Genomic DNA, 25,685 nt, shown 5'->3' on the forward strand with positions numbered 1-25,685 from the left:
TGCTCCCCCACAGTTTATGATGAATTTGCATTCGATGAGGCCCTTTTATTAAATTCGGGGCCATTTACTCCTCACACGGGAAGTTTGCGGAGGCTAGGCCTGCTACTTCTTCACTCTTTTGGGGTTAGAGTTCTTATCCACACTCAATAAGCCGTCATGAACTGTAAAAGCGGAAAAAATTTAGTTTATTTCTTAAAATAAGCTCGCCGCTCGGGTGCGAGAGCTGTTGATATAGATTAACTTACCATCAGTACTGTTCCAGCGTTCCTGGATGAAGGCTATCCCCAGACCTTCATGAATGAAAATATAACGTTCCAATTTTTTTGGTTAAAATTATCTTAAATTAACTCTGGGAAAATTTGATTAAAACCATGAACCGTATAAATGATCACATTTGTTTGCTCATACGCACCCATCCACACGTTTTTTTGTATGCCGTATTTAGCTATGACATATATACGCATATTTCTTGAGTGCATTCATTTGACTTGTGCTTTGGTGCTATTAAAGTGTCAAAGTGTTCTCACAGACTACGACGACAAACGAAGAAAACTATGGTCTGATCAGATAGGTACAATAACAATAGAGAGTCGCTGGCAATAAGACATTTACCAATATTTTCTTCCGTTGAGTAACAACAACAAAATTTAACTTTTTTACTAGATATTCGCACTGCCCTACGGTGTGGGGTCATTTCCGGCTTAACGATAGCAAAGCCTATCAATTCACATATGTAATCTTTGTAGCTACAACAGATAAACTAAAGATTTCATCGCGCCCTTCATCAACGTACGCAGATAGAACAATACCAACAATAAAAAAAAGTTTAAGAATACAAAAAGATTGAGAACATCATGTATAAGAATGGGGGTATATAGAAATGGGGTGGTTTGGCGAAATTTTCAAAATCTGCAGTCCGTATATGACGGGCTGACAACTATCTGATAACTTTTCTCTAAATGAAACGATGATACTAGCTTTTCGTTTATATACTTAAGAAAGAACTCTTTTTTAGTAGATAGTATTAGTAGTAAAAGATTGCTATTTACTCCAAAAGTTAGCTAAAATATTTCTTAAATGTTGGAGAATTAAATTCTACAATTGTACTGTACAGCATTGCTATAAGCGAACGAAGATTCAGTGCTGTTGCTCTTCATTTATTCGGCTAATGAACTGGTTTATTGCGTGTGTTGTGTATCATTGCTTAATTCATATTGTGGTGAATATTAGCATCACTATGCTGTTAGTAAAAAATCACAACAGCAACAAGTAAGGAAGGTTAAGTTCGGGTGTAACCGAACATTACATACTCAGCTGATAGCTTTGGAGACAAAATAAGGGAAAATCACCATGTAGGAAAAAGAACGTAGGGTAGCCCCGGAATGTGTTTGTATGACACGGGTATCAAATGGAAGGTATTAAAGAGTATTTTAGAAGGCAGTGGGCCATAGTTCTATAGGAGTGGGCCTTAGTTCTATAGGTGGACGCCTTTTCGAGATATCGCCATAAAGGTGGACCAGGGGTGACTCTATAATGTGTTTGACCGATATGGGTATAAAATTAAAGGTATTAGTGAGGGTTTTAAAAGGGAGTGGCCCTAAGTTGTATATGTGAAGGCGTTTTCCAGATATCTACCAAAATGTGGACCAGGGTGACCCAGAACATCATCTGTCGGGTGCCGCTAATTTATTTATATATGTAATACCACGAAAAGTATCCCAGCCATGATCCCAAGGGCTTTTGATTTCGCCCTGCAGAACTTTTTTCATTTTCTTCTACTTAATAAGTATGGTGGGCGTCACATCCATTTTACAAAATTTTTCCAAAGTTATATTTTGCGTCAAAAAACCAATCCAATCACCATGTGTCATCCGTTTTTTTCGTATTTGGTATAGAATTATGGCATTTTTTTCATTTGCGATATTGAAAAAGTGGGCGTGGTCATAGTCGGATTTCGCCGATTTTTAATACCAAGATAAAGTGAGTTCAGATAAGTAAGTGAACAAATTTTAGTAAACATATTGCGCTTATTGCTCAAGTTATCGTGTCAACGGCAAAGAGGAAGGACAGACGGTCGACTATGTATAAAAACTGGGCGTGGCTTCAACCGATTTCGCCCATTTTCACAGAAAACAGTTATCGGCATAGAAGCTTTGCCCTTACCAAATTTCACAAGGATTGGTCAATTTTTTTTCGACTTATGGCATTAAAAGTATTCTAGACAAATTAAATGAAAGAGGACGGAGCCACGCCCATTTTGAAATTTTCTTTTATTTTTGTATTTTGTTGCACCATATCATTACTGGAGTTGAATGTTGACATAAAGAATGTTGACATAATTTACTTATATACTGTAAAGACAATCTGACGACTATTAGCAACACTAAGGGATACTATCATCTCTAAGGCGATGCTAAGCAGTGACTTGTATGCACATCAATAGATCAATCATTATGTCTACACATATGTACGTACACGCAGCGGAGAAGAAATGCACAAGCATATGCAGATATCTTATCTGAGATGCTCCCAAAAGTATGCAATTATAATTGTGGAAGTGTCGCTCACAAATACACGCGCATATGAGAAGCTATACACGTGCATATGTAGTTATAATTTTATAGCAGTAACTAAGTAAATTCTGGAAGCGCCTAGAAGATGCAACGAGGAAATCACAGAGTATAAAAGGCAGCAACAGCAGAGGCGCTACAATCAGTTTAATTTAAGCAAGCTATTGGTTGTGAAGTATCAGTGTTATTGTGAAGTATTTTAATAAAGGCCATTTTGCATTATTAAATATTTGAGTTATTTATTCAACAGTTCAACGATACGAACGTTAGTAGAAGGTTGCAAATAAGAGGAATTGCAGAAAATTTGTTACAATATTAAATTTTTTGTTAAAATTTGACTTTTAAAGTTTTGTTTTTTAAGTGGGCGTGTTCGTCACCCGATTTTTTATTTAGCACACATATGGTAATAGGAGTAACATTCCTGCCAAATTTCATCATGATGTCTTCAACGACTGTCAAATTACAGCTTGTAAAGCTTTTAAATTACCTTCTTTTAAAAGTGGGCGGTGCCATGCCCATTGTTCAAAATTTTACTAATTTTCTATTCTGCGTCATAAGGACAATGCACCTACCAAGTTTCATCCCTTTATCCGTCTTTTGTAATGAATTATCGCACTTTTTCGGTTTTTCGAAATTTTCGATATCGAAAATGTGGGCGTGGTTACAGTCCGATTTCATTCATTTTAAATAGCGATCTGAGATGAGTGCCCAGAAACTTACATACCAAATTTCATTAATACCTCAAAATTTACTCAAGTTATCGTGTTTATGGACGGAGAGACGGACATGGCTAAATTAATTTTTTTTTTCGGCCAGATCATTTTTAATAGAAGTCTATATCTATCTCGATTAGTTAATGCCGTTACGGATTACCGTTATGCGAACAAAATTAATATACTCTGTGAGCTCTGATCAGCTGAGTATAAAAACAGCAATCAGCCACACTTACATATGTACAAGGCAACGAAGAATATCCCGTACACATAACCCGCAGCTTGAAGCAGAGAGATTATTTCACATACATATGTATATGTAGCCGGCAGCTAAGAGCAGAAGTTGTTACTCAAACATACACACGCATATAGCTAAATAACCAAGTATGAGATACAACTGTTCAAGAACACATGTTCGTGAGACGACTATACCTTAGGAGGAATGGGCGAACGAGGTAACCGAGAGCATACAAGTAGCGCAAGCTGAGGAATCAATAATCAGTTTGATTTAAACACGCTACTGGTGAAGTATGTATTATTGTGGAGGACTAATTCCAAAGTAGTCTAAATAAAGACCATTTTTCAATAATATTGTAGTTAATTATTCGACAGTTCAGCGAGTCGAACGTTAAAAGAAGGAGCAAAATAATTGGAATCCCCCAAAATTCGCTACAATATAAAGCATATGTGAGTGTTGTAGATTACAAGTGGGTTATCGAAGAAAAAAAAAATTTACTTTGCGCGAATGCTTTTCCTTGGAATGACTCGAAAGCTTTTAAATTTAAGTAGCTTATCATGCAGCTGCATAGTAAAAATGCGCCAAATGTGGCAACAGGAAGTCGATTGCAATTTAGCGATTGTTGTTGCCGTTGCTGCCACATATCATCATAATTTCTCTATGTTTTCTCCATAAATGCCAAATGCAAACAAAGCGATATGAGGAATGCAATCAGCAATGAAAACCAAAACAAAAAAAAAAAAAACTTTACAAATGACAACAACAAAATTCGTCTACAATAAAGATACAAAAACAACAGAAAAAGATCTGTAAAACACCGAAAAAGAAAACCAAAACCGCTTAACAACACATAAACATGCAAAAGTTGCACAAACAATTTTGAGACAAAAAACCAGCTATTGACGATACCAAACGCAATCGCTGTATAACATGCAAACAAACGACAACAAGCCTACAAACATATCTACATCTTAAATAACAGTAGCAAATGACAACAGCTGAATTGCCAAAATAAATGACAATAACAATGCTGCAACAACAAAAATTAAACAGCAAGCTGAAACAGTAAAACCATGAATAACGACAATTGTTGTTGTTGTCACAATAATAACCAACATGAAAGCATTAAAAAACAACAACAAAAACAGACAAAAGGTAGTAAGGTGGCAACACACATACAACACCCAAAAACTCAGAGAGTTTGGTAAGGCGTGCTAATAATTTTCGCACAACAAATGCATCAAATGCAACTCAAAAGCTCATAAGCCGATTGTTCGCACCAATAGCCGCAACGGCAAGCAGCTCACTGAACAACCTGACACACCCGCGCACCTTTCTTTACTATTGCAGTATTTTTTGGTCAGCTCTCAACTCTGCTGCTCGTGCTGTATGACTTTTGTTGCACTATGTTATCATTTATATGTAAAACTTGTTTTTGTTGTTGTGGTTTGTCGATAAAACAGTCGCCGAATTGCAATTGAGGACATAAACCCAATAAGATTATATTTTGCCTTTTTGTTGTTGTTAGAGCTCAACGAAGCTTACCGTGTTTATTTTGCATTAATGCGCTTACCACCGCTTATTTGTGTATTCGGTTGCAAAACGGATGTTGTGGCTAACGAATAGCGTCTTCCTGTATTTGGATAATATTTGTTGTTTCTGGTGTTGCATATTTAATGCCTAATTTACTATGTTTGCATGTTATTGGCATAGTTCGATACATAACGGCAGCGTGCAAATATAGAGAATATTCTAGCCTTTAGTATGGAGAAGGTAAAGTTCTAATCTTTAGAGCCTGCGAGGCCGTAAACTGGAGATGGCCAACCACTTATCCTTAGCGGTAAATAGCGCCAGCTCGGAACACCAAGGGATATCAGTTCCACTCGAAACGCAGAAAGGACTCTCCCCATCCTCTGCGGGCAAATTTATATCTAAATAATCTTGAGTACCCAGCAGGCGTTGCCCGTTTTTTTCCTACTTTATTTTCAATTTCTCCTTTTCATTCCGACATTCTATTTTACCCCTCCACGCCAAACCCTTTCACTCACTCACACTACCACTCTTACTCCCACTCCCATTCCTTCTTATACTTCCATTCCCATTACCGCTATCACCTCAACTCCCAATCCCATTCCAAATCTTACTATCAATCCAACTCCTAATCCCACTTCCATGCCAACTATCAGTCCCACTCAAACTCTTGCTCTGACTGCAGTACTTACTCCTACTCCAATTTCAACTTCCAATCCTACTCCAACTCCCAGGCTCACACCTACTCTAGCATCCACTTCTGCTCCCCCCAACAACGCCATCCCCAGTCCCACTCCCATTCCCACTTGCACTAATACTCCCGTTAAGTGCTAATCCCTTTGCGGTCTTTATATCTAATATGCTTTAAATTTCAACTCTCCAAAAACCTTTGCAATCGCCATCAAAGAAGTTAACTTCAAAAACACTTAAATTGTGAATCTAAACCATTCTTAAATCAAACACACATAGCTTATGTACGTCGGCACAAACCGCACTGATACTCAGAGAGTCTGAGTGCTGGAAGGATACTCATAGTGGGCAAAGCAGTATAATTTATTTGCTTTTGCCGGCATAATCTACACTGATGGCTCAAAAATGGAGATGGCACGTAGGGGCTCAGCATAAGGAAGGGAGGGAAAAACCAGCGTCGAGGGACACCTCAAGTTTTTACGTGAACAAAGCTGTGCAACAGTGGAAGCGCAGCACGGATTGTGCAATTTCAAGGGCTACATTCCCGGAATACAATTAAAGGAGGACAAAGTGACTACTGGGAGGATCTATGGCTGACACCCATTACCTCATAGCGTTCTGCAGCGGTCATTGGGTATTCCGTATAATGACCGTTGCAGAAAATATATAGTCTTAACTGCAATACAGACTGTCGAGCATTTTCTGTGTCAATGTCCGTCTTTAACTACAACACTTTGAGGATCTTTCGGAAGGCCTGTTTTCTTGAGGCAATAGCGATTCTAAATATTCTTGAACTTATAAAAAACTCGGGCAGATTGTAGTGCAAATCAGATGTACCACTCAATAGGCTCAGACGAGTTTTATAGCATCAACACGGCTATTCTAGGGCGAGTGTGTTACAGCCATTATACCTACCTACCTAACCACCTTTTAATGTAAAAGCAAAAAATAATAGAAAGAGTGATTCTGCGCTGAATTTTTAGGCTGGCAAGAGTTTAGATTGCACAGCTGGCTCCAAAGCCTTTCTCAGTCTCAAACTTGTATTGGTCAACACTATGGACTCATTCGGTCTACGTGAGGTCCTCACATTATTGGCCCGTTCAAACTATCTGTCAATATAGACTTCTTTTTGTAATGCAGGCAATTTATTCACCGCAAGCTTTATTTCTTTCTATTATTTATTTAGGATAGATAAAGCAGATATTTTTTTGCTGAGATGGAAACGCTTTGCATACAGGCATTTGATCCCCCGGCGGGTTATGGGGCTTAGAATATATCCGCGGCAGGTATGCCTGTCGTAAGAGGCGACTAAAATACTAAGCTGATTCAAGGGGTTGTGTAGCGCAACCCTCTCAAAAAGTTGCCAGCGCAATATATAGCTTCTCCAACCCAATTGTCAACCTTACCTACCCGTGGCGAATTCTGTTTCATTAACAGCCGAGGCGACCTCGAACTTCTGATGGGGGTGGAGGGCGGTATGGCCTAGAAGGTTTCATGTGGTCATACCAAATCGTTCCCGAGATGGTGGGGCTAGTACCTTTATGGTGCTTGTTACCCGAACGTACCGGATCTGCATCCGGCAAAGGACCACCAACATCGATAACACTCACCAAGGCCTTCGGGGAGTGCCCTTATCTCTACAACAACAACATGCATTTGCTTTTCGCGGTAGAGCCTGAGTCTTAGCAAATGCTGGCTTTTTATGCATACGGCCCATTGAATTTTCATCTCACTTATTTTGTAGTTTATTTTTATAAATCAGTAGAGCTCTATATTTTAGGCTTCAGGATTCGATTCTTGGTAGATATAATACTAAACTAATTTTAACGCGCCATAAGTGAATTTCGCGAGTAAATTAATTGCGCAGTCCTACTACCATAGTAGTGTTGTAAATAAAACGTTTCAAGAATATAAACCGACACAACTCTGCAAACGGCAGTCGAAACGACCATCTATCGGCAATCATACTTCTAATGGCTTATTCATTAAAAATTATGTTAATTTTCTTATGGCTCAAGCCTTATTATTTTTATGGCTTCAAGTTATGAATTTGTGTAGTCTTAAAACAACTTAAACAATGATCTTCGAAATTACTCACCCCTGCAGTAGTAGTATAATGTTTACAGTGTCAAATTTAAATGTTTTTATTACCTGAAAGACAAAAGATAAAATATATTAAAGACATGTACATAGCTATCTCATAAAATAATAAGTATGAATAAATACTTGACGAAACTTTCCTCCGAGGAGATTTAGGCCTAACTTTACTTCAATTTGAGTCATGCTCCTTTTAATTTTTTCTACAAATTAACGTCCCGTACATGTTCTATGTCGGCTCCGAACGTCATCTGCAAGGCAGATGAATTTTCACTGAAAAGCTTTTCATGTCCTAATCATTGCCGAGATGCGACCCCGCTTAGAAAAACTTTCTTCTAATTCTAAAAACTGGCTTCTTTATTCTTAATATTGCTTTGTCTAGGACTTGGACACAGGAGCTCGGTGCACGGAGCACGGAACGCGCTACCACCTTAGGTGTAAAAAAAAAGTTCGAAATTTTCATAATTTTTTTTGAAAACCCTTGAATTATCGAAAAAAATTTAATTCATAATATTTGATAAAACTGCTAATTTCGTGTTCGCTGGTGAGTATAATCATTCAATAACATATTTTTGTTACAACTTTAGCTGCAGATCATTAAGCAAATTGCATTATGAAGAGTTCGCTTGAGTTTGAAGTTTTTGGACAACTTTCAACTTTTCAATTGAGCTACAGAGTAATTTTTTTTATTTACTGCTGAGTTTATCAAAAAATAAAATAAAATAAAACAAGTAAGTACGGGACTGTCTTCGGCTGTGCCGAAGACTTCATACCTTTCATGAATGGGGCTGAACAATAATCTTATCCCGTTCGTAATCTCCAAATAATCGGATGCATAATATAAGAAATATATAGTGAACAAATGTACATACCTAAACGATTTTTAAGATAAATATAAAATAAAAAATGGCAAAAAGCCCCTTATCTGAACGATCGGGTGCATGGGATATATATTATATATAGCTCCGATCGAAATGATTTTTACAGGAAATCTTCTATGATATATTAGAATAAATATCACCAAGTTTAACGTTTTTATATTGGAAACTAAGGGAGAAATGGCCAAAAATCTTTCTATCTGAACGATCGGTTGCATGGGATAAGTATATACTATGTACATATAGCTCCGATCAAAGTGATTTTTTCAGGAAATCTTCTATGATATATTAGAATAAATATCACCAAGTTTAACGTTTTTATATTGGAAATTAAGGGAGAAATGGCTAAAAATCTTTCTATCTGAACGATCGGTTGTATGGGATATATAGAATATATATCTCCGATCGAAATCGAGTTTCACGTTTATACTTTCTAAATTAAGGGAGAAATGGCCAAAAATCTTTCTATCTGAATGATCGGTTGTATGGGATATAACTATATATAGCTCCGACCGAAGTGATTTTTTCAGGATATCTTCTATGATATATTAGAATATATATCACCGAGTTTCACGTTTATATATACTTTCTAAATTGCGGCAGGAATGACCAAAATCGTCTTATCTGAACGATCGGTTGTATGGGAGATATATGTTATAGTGATCCGATCCTACCGGATACGACAAATGTCTAATATAATACAAAAATACATCCTTGTGCCAAATTTCATTGAGATATCTCAAAATTTGAGGGACTAGTTTGCGTTCAAACAGACAGACGGACGGACAGACGGACATGGTTATATCAACTCAGTTCGTCGTCCTGATCAATTCGGTATACTTAATGGTGAGTCTATCTTCTATATTTCTCACTGTTACAAACATCGGCCAAAGCTAATATACCATTTCATGTTCATGAAAGGTATAAACAAACACGATTAAAAGTAGATGTCGTCGTAAGTTTTGTGCCATTCGTTTGTGCTGTAAACGAGGAGGTAATGGCAAGGGCAAACCAATGTATCTGCATTTGTGGCAAATAACAGCTGGACGATGATTTAAATTGATTACGCAAACTAACTGCAAGTTTTTTAATGTTCTTTAAGAAAGCTCATTATGTAGTTACTGTATCTTTTAATGCTCTGTTATATAATAATTGCTCTGTTTTATAATATTTGTTTTGAACGTTGTTTGGAACGAAAAACCATGTATGAATTTTGTAATGGTATTATGCAAGCACGGTTGCCACATCATGTTTTAATTTGGGACCAAAATTCATCAAAAAAAGGACCAAATCTCAAGGAAATGGACGAAATTTTTGAAGTTTTAATTGGTTTACACACAATTCGGCAATTCTCGAATGTGTCGATTTCTTTGTAAAAACTTTAATTTCAGGTTGTAGTGAAGTACAAAGTCACACACACTGTCATTCCAACAAAAAGCCTTATATAAATAATTGTTTTAACGAAAAACCTTGGAGTAAACCCCGTGCCGCAAGCCAAACTAGTTCTGTTTTACATAATAATCTTATTTTTAAACTAAATTTCTCCAGAGCTTGGTTGTATCAATTTTATTATAAAATCAGTCTAAAACTTAAAAGAAAAATTTTTTTCCAATAGCTGGGTGCTCCAGTTTCTTTTTTTAATTTAATTCTTTACTCTTCCAGTTCACCCTCATGCTTCAATTTTTTTATTTATGGCCTAGATTCAGTAAGTGCGAGTTTTGAAATGTACATTTGTTCCATATAATTTGTGTTAGGAAAATATGTACATTTCAAAACTCCCATTAATTGAATCTAGCCACAGTCCTCAGATTTACTATTCAAAAGCCTTAAAAGTTTGAAATGTGTAGTAATGGTCGAAATTCTATTTGACGAGATACGAGAAATAAGTTATAAGTAGCTGGGCGACAGAGCTTTGCGTGGCAATCTTCGAGTATGCCGCATAATATACTTTGTTCTACATGTCATCATTAATCAAACTCTACTTTTTTTATATGAACACTAGCAAACCCGGCAGACGTTGTTCTGCCCTAAATTTGGCCTATCTACATACATTTTAATAAGCTTTTTCCGTCTAACTCTGCCCTACCCCTCTACACTTTTTCCTAATCTTTTTATTCACTCCTCCCTCCGTCTTTTTCGCTTCATCACTATCTCTTTCTCGGTCTCTTTCTCTCTTTTCTCTTCTCCCAAGTTTTTCTCCTTCTTCTTCATCTCTTATTGCCAGTCATAGAGGGTGGTATGTATTTTGTTCCAGTCCCATTCCGAGTCTCAGTCCTGTCCCAGACCTAGTCCTAATCCCAGTCCCAGTCCGTCTCTGGTATACTTCCCGGAAAAAAGCATAGTAAATACTAATATAGGCAAATTTATATACGATATTTCAGGCAAATCGAATAGGACGTATGTAAATAGGTATGTGGGTATTATTAATTCTTGTCTTTATTTCGGCTTAGCATGCATATTTATCAGTTTTGCCAGGTTTATGCGACTAAATCGAATATCACAATGAATGCGGGTTAATGTTTTGGCCTATATCTCGAGACCGTAGTCACCCAGCGGTGTAAAACTTACTCTGTACTAAAGCACACATCACCAGCTTCAATTTGATACCCACAATTTAAAAACCTTGTCTAGGCGCTCACAGGCCCACGCTTGGCCCATATCTCCAGACCCTAGTCACCCAGGGGTATGAAAATTATCCTCTACTAAATCACTCATCAACAGCTTTCATTTGATATCCATATTGTATAAACACATTCTAAGGTAGACGTTGGCAGATCCTCAGACCTACCCAATATGTTCACAAAATTTCATGAGAATCGGTTCAGTCGTTTCGGTCGGGTGGTATGACTCGGATTTACCATTGGCTGAAGGCGTCAAGATGTCGAAGTATAATGGCTTGCTAATATAGTAAGGTTGTACTGCGAGCTCCACTCTCGCTGAAGCAGTCATCCGAGCATGTCATTGCTACCAGAAGTGTCCATTGGGTGTGGTCTTTATTGCAAATTTGTTTCCAAACCTCGGACCGGTACAGTCCCGACGTATCACGACGGAACGTTCCGAGAGTAATTCGTATTCATCCATGGAAGGGCAATGTTTTTGGGAAGTCAGGCGATGTTCATAACACAGCCCCATGATTGTGTCACCGTAATCTTTTTAGTGTACAACAAAATGCACTTACTTACTTACTTAATTGGCGCTTAACCGTTTAAACGGTTATGGCCGTCCAACAAGGCGCGCAAATCGCTCCTTCTCTCTGCAAACCGGTGCCAATTGGTCACATCAAGGGAGTTTAAATCGTTTTCCACCTGGTCCTTCCTACGGAGTGCGGGCCGCCCTCTACCTCTGCTTCCATAGGCGGGTTCCGATAGAAACACTTTCTTGGCCGGAGCGTCTTCTTTCATTCGCATAACATGGCCTAGCCAGTGCAGCCGCTGCGTTTTAATTCGCTGGACTATGTTGATGTCTGCGTATAACTCGTACAGCTCATCGTTAAATCTTCTTCGGTACTCGCCATCGCCAACGCGTAGAGGTCCATAAATCTTTCGAAGAACTTTTCTCTCGAACACTCCCAGAGCCGCTTCATCTGCTGTTGTCATGGTCCTTGCTTCTGCCCCATATAGCAGGACGGGTACAATAAGTGACTTGTAGAGTATGATTTTCGTTTGCCGAGGGAGGACTTTACTTTTCAATTGCCTACCTAGTCCAAAGTAGTTTTTATTGGCAGTATTGATTCTTCGCTGGATTTCAGAGCTGATGTTGTTGCTTGTGTTGATGCTGGTTCCCAAATAAACGAAGTCATTTACTATTTCGAAATTATGGCTGCCAACAGTAGCGTAGTTGCCAAGGCGCATATGCGCTGACTCTTTGCTCTATGACAGAAGGCACTTCGTTTTGTCCTCATTCGCCATCAAACCCATCTTTATCGCTTCTTTTTCCAGTTGGAGTAAATAGAACTAACGGCGCGGTTGTTTAGGCCGATGATAGCAATGTCATCAGCATACGCCAGTAATTGCACGCTTTTATAGAATATTGTTCCAGTGCGGTTAAGTTCTGCAGCTAGTATAATTTTCTCCAGCATCAAATTAAAGAAATCGCACGATAGGTGGTCACCCTGTCTGAAACCTCGTTTAGTTTCGAACGGCTCGGAGAGGTACTTCCCAATTCTGACTAAGCTGCTGGTGTTGCTCAACGTCAGTTTGCACAGCCGTATAAGTTTTGCGGGGAAACCAAATTCAGACATAGAGGCATATAGGCAGCTTCTTTTCGTGCTGTCGAAGGCGGCCTTAAAGTCGACGAAGAGGTGATGTGTGTCGATTCGCTTTTCACGGGTTTTCTACAATATTTGTGCATTGTGAAAATCTGGTCGATGGTAGATTTACCAGGTCTGAAGCCGCATTGATAAGGTCCAATCAGTTGATTCACGGTGGGCTTCAATCTTTCGCGCAACACACTTGACAGGACCTTATGTGCGATATTAAGAAGGCTGATTCCGCGATAGTTGGTGCAGTTTGCAGTATCCTCTTCTTGTGGACTGGGCAAAGAACACTTAGATTCCAATCGTCGGGCATGCACTCGTCCGCCCATATTGTGCGAAGAAGCTGATGCATGCGCCTTACCAACTCCTCGCCGCCGTATTTGAATAGTTCCGCAGGCAATCCATCAGCGCCCGCGGCCCTGTTGTTTTTTAATCTGGTTATTGCTATTCTGACTTCGTCATAACCAATAACCAGGGGGGGGGGGCTTTTATTCCATCATCATCGATTGCGGGATCTGGTTCATTATCTCTGTGCGGTAAATCGTTGTCTCCATTTGGGAGAGCAGAGAAGTGTTCCCTCCATAATCTAAGTACTCTCTGGACATCAGTTACAAGGTCGCTGTTTTCGTTCTTACCGGAGTTTGCCCCGGTCTTAAAACCTTTCGTCTGTCACCGAATTTTTTGGTAAAATTTTCGGGCGTTATTCCTGGTGGCTAGTAGCTCAAGCTCCTCGCACTCACGCCTTTCTGCCTCTGCTTTTTTCTACCTGAAAAGGCGTCTCGCTTCCCTTTTTAACTCTCGGTAGCGTTCACACACTTCTCGTGTTGCGCTCGCTTTTAACGTAGCCCTGTAGGCAGCATCTTTTCTTTCGGTTGCAACGCGGCATTCTTCATCGTACCAGTTGTTTTTCCCTGGCCGCCGGTAACCAATTTTTTCCTCGGCGGTAGTACGAAGTGCTTTGGAGATATGCTCCCACTGCTCCTGTATTACTTCAGGCTGAGTTGTGCTCTCAGAGAGCAGGTGTGACAGTCGAGTTGCGAAATCATTGGCAGTCTGTTGTGATTGCAGCCTTTCAACGTCTAGCTTTCGTTGTGTGTTGTTCCTTGGTTTTAGCCGCGCTGATGTGGGTGCGGATTTTGGCTGGGACTAGATAATGGTTCGAGTCGATGTTAGCTCTTCGGATCGTGCGCACATCTAAAACACTAGAGGCATGCCATCCGTATATCACAACGTGATCGATCTGATTGCGAGTATTTCGATCAGGGGAAATCCATGTAGCTTGATGTATCTTTTTATGCATGAACCTCGTGCTGGGTATGACCATGTTTCGAGTACCAGCAAAGTCAGTCCATTAGGAGAAGTTTCATTGTGTAGGCTGAACTTTCCGACTGTAGGGCCAAAACACCTTCTTTGCCCACCCTGATGTTAAAGTCGCCAAGCACGACTTTTATATCATGGCGGGGGCAGCGCTCGCATATGCGTTCTAATTGTTCATAAAAAGCGCCTTTCACCTCATCGTCTTTCTCCTCTGCCGGCGCATGGGCGCAGATGAATGATATAGTAAAAAATGTTGCTTTTATTCGGATAGTGGCGAGACGTTCGTCCACAGGCGTGAACGCCAATACTTGGCGACAAAGTCTCTCTCCCACCACAAATCCGACGCCGAAACTGCGTTTATTTGTATGGTCACTCCAACAGATGTCACAATTTTTAATCTTCTTTCTTCCTTGCTTCGTCCAACGCATTTCTTGAATGGCGGTAATGTCAAATTTTGCTTTGACGAGGACATTAACCAGCCGGGCATCTGCACCAATCCCATTCAGCGAGCGGACGTTCCACGTGCATGCCTTAGCTTGATGAGGAGTGTGATGACTAGTACCTAGGACCTACCTAATTATTTTCTAGCTTTTAGTATTATTATTACTTCATGTAAGTATTGTTTTCAATAAAACCGGTTAACTTAAAAATCTTTTTTAATTATTTTCCTTTTCTATATAGTTGGACAGTCTCATATTTATCGCCTGGGTACAATAATAGTTTTCCACCCGTGATCGTAAGTGACGATACGGTCCCAGAATTTTTTTTGAGTACGCAGTCTTGTAACCCAATTAGTTTTAGTCAAGGCGAATCCATACAAGGTGGTGACAAAGCGAATTCAACGAATTCGCTGTACAGAAGAACGTCAAGGCAAAAGAAAATTTCCATTGATTTCGATTAACTGACATGTTGTAGTAAAAGGCGATGTATGGAAAATTAACAAGAAGAAGCAATCAGCTGTTGGCATAACAACACCTGGTACTGAATTCTGCTTGGTTTTAGTCTAACAAATATGAGTTATAGATCTCTCAAAATCTGCGTTGATTTTTGACAATTTTTATACCTTTCATCAACATGAAATGGTTTATTAACTTTGGTCCGATGTTTGTAACGTTGAGAAATATAGAAGATAGACTCACCATTAAGTATACCGAATTGATCAGGGCGATGAACTGAGTTGATATAGCCATGTCCGTCTGTCTGTTTGAACGCAAACTAGTCCCTCAAATTTTTAGATATCTCAATGAAATTTGGCACAAGGATGTATTTTTGAATTATATTAGACATTTGTCGGATCCGGTAGGATCGGACCACTATAACATATATCTCCAATACAACCGACCGTTCAGACAGAAAGATTTTTGGCCATTTCTCCCTTAATTTAGAAAGTATAAACGTGAAACAAGGTAATATATTTTAATATATCATAGAAGATTTTCTGAAAAACTCACTTTGATTGGAGATCTATATAGTATATATCCTATACAGCCGATCGTTCAGATAGAAAGATTTTTGGCAATTTCTCCCTTAATTTCCAATATTAAAACGTTAAACTTGGTGATATTTTTTCAAATATATCATAGAAGATTTCATGAAAAAATCATTTCGGTCGGAGCTATATATAATATATATCCCATACAACCGATCGTTCAGATAAGACGATTTTGGTCATTCATGCCGCAATTTAGAAAGTATAAACGTGAAACTCGATGATATATATTCCAATATATCATAGAAGATTTCCTTTAAAAATCATTTCGATCGGAGCTACATATAATATATATCTCATACAACCGATCGTTCAGATAAGGGGGTTTTTTTGCCATTTTTTATTTTATATTTATCTTAAAATTCGTTTAGGTATGTACATCTGTTCACTATATATTTCTTATCTTATACATCCGATTTTTTGGAGATTACGAACGGGGGAAGATTGTTGTTCAGCTCCATTCAAGAAAGGTATGAAGTCTTCGGCACAGCCGAAGACAGTCCCGTTCCTACTCGTTTTTTTTTAAGGGTGTTACAGATTTTCTCTATCATATAAAAAATAAAGCTATGCGCCCTTCAGAAACAATATTTTCAAAAATGCATGCGAGTTTTGTGAGACCTATAAGTTTTATACTTACTACTAAAACATCTTCACAGCAAATTTCTATGCTCGCACTGATTATCTTAATTTAAGAGGTAAGTGCTTTCGCCGCTAAACCAAATTAGATAATTTTTTTAATTATACGCTAAAACATTTTTTCTAACTTTGTTTCATAGCATTTATTTAATTTTCTACTAAACCAAATTAGTAGCACAGTGGCAAATTATGATTAAGATATTCATATTAATTACAATTAACTCCAAAAATTTTATTGCCATATAATTGGCAGCTACTTATTTACAATAAATTGGTTATGAATAGAAACACAAACTAAAAGCAAATTTCGAAGATTAAGTGATTGAATGGAAATTAAATGAATTATTTATGGTTCGAGTGTGCTTAATGGAGCTTCTCACAGAAACAAATCACACATAGGTAAATACGAGTATGATGTGCATACAGTTAACTAATTTAAATTAATGATCACTCGTTTTAATAAAGATTTGCTAAACAGTATGTTCTCTACTTGAAAAGTTATAAAACGAAGCGTTAGTCATTAAAATAATTTGTTTCTTATGATTTTAAAATAATAAATTATCAAATAAGCGCAAAGCGAAGCGATGTTAAGTGTTAAGCTAACTCAGTAAGAATTTAGTTCGAGCATAGCTCTTATGCTTAATTTATATTAGTAAATGGTATTTATTATTAAATTTTTTCATGAGTTTTTCCATCCATCATCATCGAAATGATATTGTAACAAAACTTATAGATTCTCGATTCTTTCAGTCTTCAATTATCGTTCGACTCGCGTAACTGTCGAATGAATAACTCAAATCTTCGGCATACTAAAATTTTCTTTATGCACAGCACTACTATGGAAATAGAACTTCACAATTGAAATTATTCGCGTACTTCACTTACAACGTTTTAAAATCAAACTGTTTGACTATTTCCCAGACTGCGCTGCTTATATACTCTCAGCTGCCTCGTGCGCCTATTTCTCCCAGCGTCTAGTTGCTCATTTACCTTTCTCATATATCTGCATCTCATACATGCTGTTTTCTTCTATGCATCTGGGGAGTAATGTCGTCTGCGCTCCTTGTTGCTGTGTTCATGTGTGTGTAATGCCGTCTACAATCTTAGCTGCTGTGTAGGTGTTATTTGTTGACTCATCTGCTTATATTGCTCGTGTGGTAGTACAAATTATCCTTAACTAACTTTTTTTGCATATCTTTTTTAACTCATACCACCACCTAAGCGATCATCTTACTACTTATAAAAAAAAATCCTGACTCCTAAACTTTTAACACAATTACGTACAATTTTAAAGCACGTACACCGAAGGAAACTAAACTGATAAAATCAATAAATCAGGTTTGTTGTTCTTGAGTTAACATACATTCAGTTAAATTTTATCGCATACTGTTTGAACTCGCATCCATGTATATAAAAAAATTGATTGCGACGCCGCCAAAACTTATTTGAATATTTTCCAACTGCATGGGTCGCGTTTTTTCATGGTCGTAAAGCACTCGAACAAACATTTCGTGCGCAATTCGGAATGGGGTGGGCTAGTGGATGCCCATGATCTTTCTTAGTGTGTTGTCTCGAAAACATAAAGAGGTGTATTCTTTAGATCTACGGAGCCTTGTGAGCAAAAATTAACGATGCAGAGCTTTACGAGTGAAAATAAGCTCTCTTTGTTCTGAACGTTGATCAATACTCAAAACTTGGAAGGAAAGCATTGGGTAATGTCATCCCCCTTTCAAGGCGAATTCTATGCCTCGATAACAAAAAAAAAAAAATTTATGTAAGGCGCGGTAACCTCCGAAGAGATCTAAGGTCGAGCTTCTCTTCCAATTTGCGTCGGGCTCCTCTTGATTTTCCCTACAAATTGGCCGGACGGGACCTACATGTTTTATGCCGACTCCGAACGGCATCTGCAAGGCAGATGAGTTTTCACTGAGAGCTTTTCATGGCAGAAATACACCCGGAGCGCTTGCCAAACACTGCCGAGGGGCGACCCCGCTTAGAAAAATTTTCTTCTAATTGAAAAACCTTATTTCTAAAATTTTGATGTTGTCTCGATATAGGGTTTAAGAAAAAATTAACCCGAGCTAAGTTCTTTTGATAGTCACAAATATGAATTAAAAAGACAACAAAACAAGAAGCTTAGAGAAAAGATCAGAAAAAGATTCCAATGTACCTAACGATCAAAATGGAGTCTTAAAGTAAACCATAGTTTCCAATATAAAATGATAGAAAATTGTGCTGGAACGGCTCCAAAATCCATAAAAAACAAGTAAATGTGTCTAAGTTGGGGTGTAACCGAACATTATATACTCAGGGTGAGCTTCAATTGTACATTTTATTTCAGATAAATTACTTTTCTACAGAACACGTGGCACAGCCCATTTAAAAAAATGTTTCCCCATTTCCTCTTACAATAAAACTTGATAAGTGAAATATCATTGATTCAAAACAATTTTTGTGTGGTAAGTTATAGCTTATTATTCTAGCCTACGACCCTTTTAAACTTGTTTTATATCTAAGTTGCCGTGGTCTTTAACCGATCCCGTCCATTTTTACTAGAAATATTTTCTGGTATAGGGAAAATTTGTGTACCCAATTTTATGATGATCCGTTAATTTCTTCGAGTTATGGCTCCCGAAACATAGAAAATTGGTTAGTCATAAAAGGGGCGGTACCACGCCCATTTTTTAAAATTTGAAGTTTTTCCTATTTATTGTTATAAATCCACTTGGGAAGAGAAATACCATTGAAATAAAGCTCTTCTTTGCAAAGATATGTCTAATTTTTTTCGCCCACGACCCTTTTAAAAATCTTTTATATAAAAGTGGGCGTGGTCCTTAACCGATTTCGTTAATTTTTCTTCAAAGTATTCCTTATAGTAAAGACAACCTCTCTGCCGAATTTTGTTACGATAGGTCTAACGATTTTTGATTTATGATAAATAATATTTGTAAAATTGATTTTATCACAAGAGGGCGGTGCCACGCCCATTTAACAATTTTTTATTTTTTTTTATTTTTATCAAGAGTCTCAATATCAGTCCACATGTCAAATTTCAACATTCTAGGTGTATTATTTACTAAATTATCAGGTTTTTTGTGTTCTCCAAAATTTTATATATATAAAAAGTAGGCGTGGTTATCATCCGATTTCGCTTATTTTCAATACCAATCTATTCTGGGTCCAAATAAGCTCGTGTACCAAATTTGGTGAAGATATCTCATTATTTATTTAAGTTATCGGACATGGCTCAATCAAATTTTTTTTCGATACTAAAAATTTTGATATATGGAAGTCTATATCTATCTCGATTCCTTTATACCTGTACAAGCAACCGTTATCCAATCAAAGTTAATATAATCTGTGTGCAAAGCGCGCTGAGTATAAAAAGGGTCACAAATCGATCAAATTTCATAAGGCTCGGAGTATATGACCTCTAGGTCCTAGGCAAGACTGTTTTTAGGTCTCTTTTCAGAAAGCTTGTATAAAAAAAAATTCAAGCTCATCAGGACTGCAAAAAGAGCTCATTTCTGAGGGAATTTCTGTCAACCATAAGAGTTTTAAAGGCTTGAAAGGAATTTTTCTTTCGCTCGTTTTGGTTAGGTGGACATGCATTTTTATTTCGGCTAGCAATGTGTTTTAGGACTACTCGTTCTGGGTGTTTTGTTTTTTTTCCATAAATGTCTAGCTCTAATCACGCTATAAACTTTGATTTTATCTACTATTTTGCGGTATGCTACTTATTAATTTTCCGTAAAATAGAAAAACCTTCATGTTTTATGCCATGATTGCATGAACTTAGCTTTTGGTTCAGCAAAAAACTTTCGATGATAATTGAAATCAAGTTTTCTTCAAAGCTTTGTAGAAGATATTATATACATATACTAGCAGACCCGGCAGACATGGTTCTGCCCTAAATTTGGTCTATCTGCATACATTTTAATAAGCTTTTTCCGTCTAACTCTGCCCTCCCCCTCTTCACTTTTTCTTAATCCTTTTATTCACTCCTCCCTCCCTCTTTTTCGCTTCATCTATCTCTATCTTCGTCTCACTCTTTCTCAGTCTCCTTCTCCTTCCCTATTTTCTCTTCTCTCAAGTTCTTCTCATTCTTCTTCATCCCTTATTACCAGTCCCAGAGGGTGGTATCTATTTTGTTCCAGTCCCATTCCGAGTCCCAGTCCTAGTCTTAATCCCAGTCCCAGTCCGTTTCTGGTCCACTTTCCGCGGAAAAGGATCGTAAATACTAATATAGGCAAATTTATATATAAAATTTCAGGCAAATCGAATAGTACGTATGTAAATAGGTATGTGGGTATTATTAATTCATGTCATTATTTCGGCTTCGCATGCATATTTATCAGTATTGCCAGGTTGATGCGAATAAATCGAATATCACAATGAAAATTACTTTAAAGCTCTCAGCAGCAGCCTTCATTTGATATCCATATTACCCACACATTCTAGGGGTATCCGGGTTCACGTTTTGGCTTATATCTCGAGACCATAGTCACCAATAGGTAAGAAAACTACCCTGTAATAAATCACCCTGTACTAAAGCACTGCAAATTAACCTCTACTAAATCCATATTGTATAAACATATTCTAGGGGTACCCGGGTCCACATTGTGGCCTATATATCGAGACCCTGTCACCCAGGGGTACAAAAAATTTCCCGTATTAAAGTACTCATAAACAGCTTCCATTTGATAGCCATATTGTACAAACACATCCCAGGATTACCTTAGCATAAAAAATATATTGAAGAATTAAATTTCCTTAGTGCACATATATTAGCATATACATGCAAAAATACCAAAAAATAAAACTTTTGTTTAAGAATTTTAAGGAAATGTTCAATATTTTTAACGAAAGGGTATTTTTCAAGAGATGTTTGCATTCTTAACCATTTATGTTTCATTGACTTGGCAACAACGCATAAATATGTATGTACATACATATGTCAAGCTGATATGATAAGCATGAAAATACATACATACATCGATACATATAAATGTACTCCCGAAGTTAACGCAGCGAATGCTGTGTAGCCTCACTCAAAAGCAATTTGCGCGCATAGTTGACGGCGAACAACCACACACACGTATTTTTTGGTAAAAATGTTACTTTTGTTTAAAAAATTTGGCTGATATAAGAAAGGAATCAATTATTTTTTTTTTTGATGCGGAACGAAGGTAAATATTTCAAAGTTTTACTGAAAAGCAGAATTTTTTAAATCCATCCATCCGTTTATGAGTTATAGCTGTGTAAACAAAAATTTTATGATTTTTTACTACATTTTGGAAATTTGCCACGCCCCTATATTATACACCTTCAAATTATATTAACTGTACCATCTCACGTAGCTAAGCTTTCAAATGCAAAAAAACCGTTTTAAAATCGAAGCATTCTGTGTGAAGTTATGTGCGTACATGGCATTTAGCGACTTTATTTTATAAGATTTATAGATTAAGATATTGATAGATAGATAGATACATTCTAATGTTATCTCTTGAGGTAGATTACTATGATGACGCTTCGCCTTGGACATACCTCCAAGAGCTTTAAAGCGTTCTGGATTACGAGAAGAAATATATTATGCAGTCCCTAATTGAATACCAAACTCTTTGTTAAGTCGTCAAATAAGCACCTGAATTTTCCTTGGCTTCGAAGAGATATTGTTACCTTTTTGCCCTTTTTTTAAAACTTAACTACTTTCTGAAGACTTTCAACACTTAGACTAGCAAACTAAAGCGTCTGGCGCCTGATAGAACAATCATCAAGCCTTCAACCAGAATTACATGTTAAAGCTCACCGCAAAATACTATCTTTCTTATGGAATTTTCTTATTTTTTTTCGTATTTTCTATCATTTTCATTTAATGCCTTAATTAATTGCCTGTCACGTTTATTACGTACCTAGTAGAACGTATAAAACCACAAGCAAAGGAAAGCAAAACTATGTAGGCATTCCAAGTGTTGTTGAGTATTACGCTGTCGCACCGAATGAAATAAAAAGATTACGAAATTCACAACCCAAGAAACCATAGCCATAGCTCATTGCTAATTGCCCATGCAATTATTTCAACTACTGGCATTGAAATGAGATCGGAAAGGGAGGTAAGTATAACGAATCCAAATTGAAATTGTGCGGTGACGAGAAATTAAAAGTCATATTACAATGTTGCAAAGAAAATGCAATGAGAAAGGGAAACAGAAAAATATTCAATTAAAGAAAATAATGAAAAAATTGCAAATAATAAATGAGAAATTAAAGAGAATATAGAAAGGAAAGAAAATTGGAAAATTCTTGTCGCTAGCCATATGAAAGACCGTTGGCTTGGTAAACAATTCGTTTTCAAATTAAATCGAGCTGAAAGTGAAGGGTGACGTAAGAAGATCTTGGAAAGCAATGTAGAATGTGTGGAAATGCAGAAGTCACAAATGGCTGAGTTGGCAGAAGAAATGTTGTTGAGTCTTTTGTAAAAACATAAAAGCTTATGTATATAAAACTTAAGTACATAAGAGCATATGCTGCATTATATAAATAGAAATAATAATAAAACCGTATGGGAACTATAATGACAACTCCATTTATTGCAGACACATCAATGTTGCAATGAGCTCGAGATGATTGCAGCTTGCTTAGCAAACAAAACGCAATGTTGCAACCACTAAATATAGCAATTATTGTTAATGCTGACACAGCTACATGATTATGCAAGGGAAAGTGCAATGAAATAGCAATAATAAAAGGAAATATGTATGAAGGCACAAAAAAAATCACTTTCAAGAAAAAGTTAAGAAGACATCTAAAGTGTATTTTATATGCGAAAAGCGAAGTAGACAAAAACGAAACAAAATGCGCGAAGAAAGAAAAAGAAAAGAAACTCTATATCTAAGAGCTTAAATTCTATTTATGAGAACTATCTATATTATCGGTCACACAAACGAGCCAATAGTGAAGAAACACTTAAGAAAGTAATAAGCGAACATACAAATATTAACTCTGACAAAAAATGCGAACCCCTATACCTAGATAATCGTACTATGGGCCGAACTTCAAGAAATCGATACCATTGGGATGCTACACCACCATATTTCAGGCAGAAATCCATGCAATAGAAGTCTGTGGTAGAGAATGTCTGCGGAGAGGCTCAACATCGAAGAGCATCTACATTATGTCGCATAGCCAGGCGGCCCTGCGTGCCTTGCAAGTGGATGACTGCACTGAAATCCTCAAAGGCCTGGAGCCAAGAACAAGGTTTTGTTAGGATGGGTTCTCGGACATCAGGGACATGAAGGTAATGAACATGCAGATTACATAGCAAAGCAGGGTGTTATAGCAGAATTCTATGGTCCAGAGACCTTTTGTGGACTTACAAAAGCACACACCAGGGAAACTATAAGTAACTGGGAAACTAAACAATTCAGACGTCGCTGGATTGACTTCCCAGGGCAAAGACAGGCCAAACTTTTTTGTACTTCCGGCAACAAAAGTATCAGCCAAATTCATGAATCTAAGCAGGGAGGACCTAAGAACTCTCACTGGGTACTATACGGGACACTCTGGTATACGATATCAGCTAAGTAAATTAAATCTATACGATACTCAAATTTGTCGTCTCTGTGAGCTGGATGACGAAACGGCGGTTCACATTCTCTGCGAATGCGTACTCTGGCTAAGCAGAGACTCTCCCATCTAGGTGGTGTGACTATTAATCTCTATGCGATATGGAGTAAATACCTGAAGAGGTACTTAGATACATCAAAAGCCTCCACATACAAAATCTGGCTGAAAGATCATGCACAACAGATCTGCACAAAGGTCGCAGTGCTTCCAGGCCTAGTAATAAAAATAATAGATAATCGTACAAAGTGCCTTAGTAGCGTCAAACATCTAGAAATATATTTTAAAAAAATCATTAGACAAGGGATGGCGGAAAATCGTTCCATTATACATCAATTAATCATCCTGTTGGAAAATCAACACAACAAAACGAAACTAACAGTAAATCTGACGAAAAATTGTAATTTTTAAAAGTGGATAATCGTACAAAGCGCCTTGGTGGCATCAAACTTTTTCTTTCCAAGTTGAACATCTAGAAATATATTAAAAAAAAAAAAATCATTGGACCGCAGAGTAATAAACGAACAAACAAGCTTTAATTGTGACGAAAAATTTGAGCCTTTCAGACTGGCTATTTATAAAATGCACCTTGGTCGTCAAACCTAGGCATGCTAAGGAGAGCAGCTAGGAATCTTCTTATAACAAGTAAGGAAGGCTAAGTTCGGGTGTAACCGAATATTACATACTCAGCTGCCAAATTACAGCTTGCAAAACTTTTAAATTACCTTCTTTTAAAAGAGGGCGGTGCCACGCTCATTGTCCAAAATTTTACTAATTTTCTATTCTGCGTTACAGGTTTAACCCACCTACCAGGATTCATCGCTTAATCCGTCTTTGGTAATGAATTTCGCACTTTTTCGGTTTTTCGAAACTTTCAATATCAAAAAAGTGGACGGGGTTATAGTCCGATTTCGTTCATTTTAAATAGCGATCTGAGATGAGTACCCAGGAACTTACATACCAAATTTCATCAAGATACCTCAAAATTTACTCAAGTTATCATGTTAACGGGCGGACGGACGGACGGACATGGCTCAATCCAATTTTTTTTTCGATCCTGATGATTTTGATATATGGAAGTCTATATCTATCTCGATTCCTTTATACCTGTACAACCAAACGTTATCCAATCAAAGTTAATATACTCAAACATGTGCTTGATTCCTTTCTGATACGAGCAAAATTGTTTAAACAAAAGTAACGTTTTTACCAAAAAATGCAGAGCGTGTGTTTGTTCGCTGTAAACTATGCGAGCGGACTTGCGTTGAGAGGGACATTATGCAGGATGTTATGTGCAGGGTACGACCAAGCAGATTCTTTCTGACAAAGAACGATTGTCACATGCAAGCATAGGTTTAATTAGTAAAACAACCGTCAGAGCAACGAAGGATGGCTACAAACTCCCGGGTGTCTGACATTTAAGAAAACCATGCCAAAGTACCCATACTTGTTGTAGGTGTACTAAGGACATTGCTATATTGGCGCATTTTCGTCGTTGCTGTAGGAGTTGTAAAGATGACGAAGAGGCTGAAACAGTGAATCACCTCATATGCAACTGACGTGAGCGAGGTGCCGCCAAACTGCACTGCTTGGGAGTTCATTTTCTGGACCAGCCACAAAGAGGTTTGTGTCCTTGATGACCTGCTAGC

General features: G+C 37.5%; 1 protein-coding gene across 5 annotated transcripts in view; it reads right to left on the reverse strand.

Moving 5' to 3' along the window:
* Positions 1-25,685, reverse strand: part of fz (frizzled) — a 737,734-nt gene that overhangs the window by 45,108 nt on the left and 666,941 nt on the right. For 2 of the 5 annotated variants that reach the window (XR_010953993.1, XR_010953995.1), the window contains exon 7: positions 7,840-7,892. The exons of the other annotated variants lie outside the window; for them this stretch is intronic. The gene's annotated coding sequence lies outside the window, so the exon portion shown is untranslated. The remainder of the gene's footprint in view (positions 1-7,839; positions 7,893-25,685) is intronic. 5 annotated transcript variants of the gene reach the window in all.

Source organism: Eurosta solidaginis, chromosome 5, assembly GCF_040869045.1.
Source record: "Eurosta solidaginis isolate ZX-2024a chromosome 5, ASM4086904v1, whole genome shotgun sequence".
Lineage (NCBI taxonomy): Eukaryota > Metazoa > Arthropoda > Insecta > Diptera > Tephritidae > Eurosta > Eurosta solidaginis.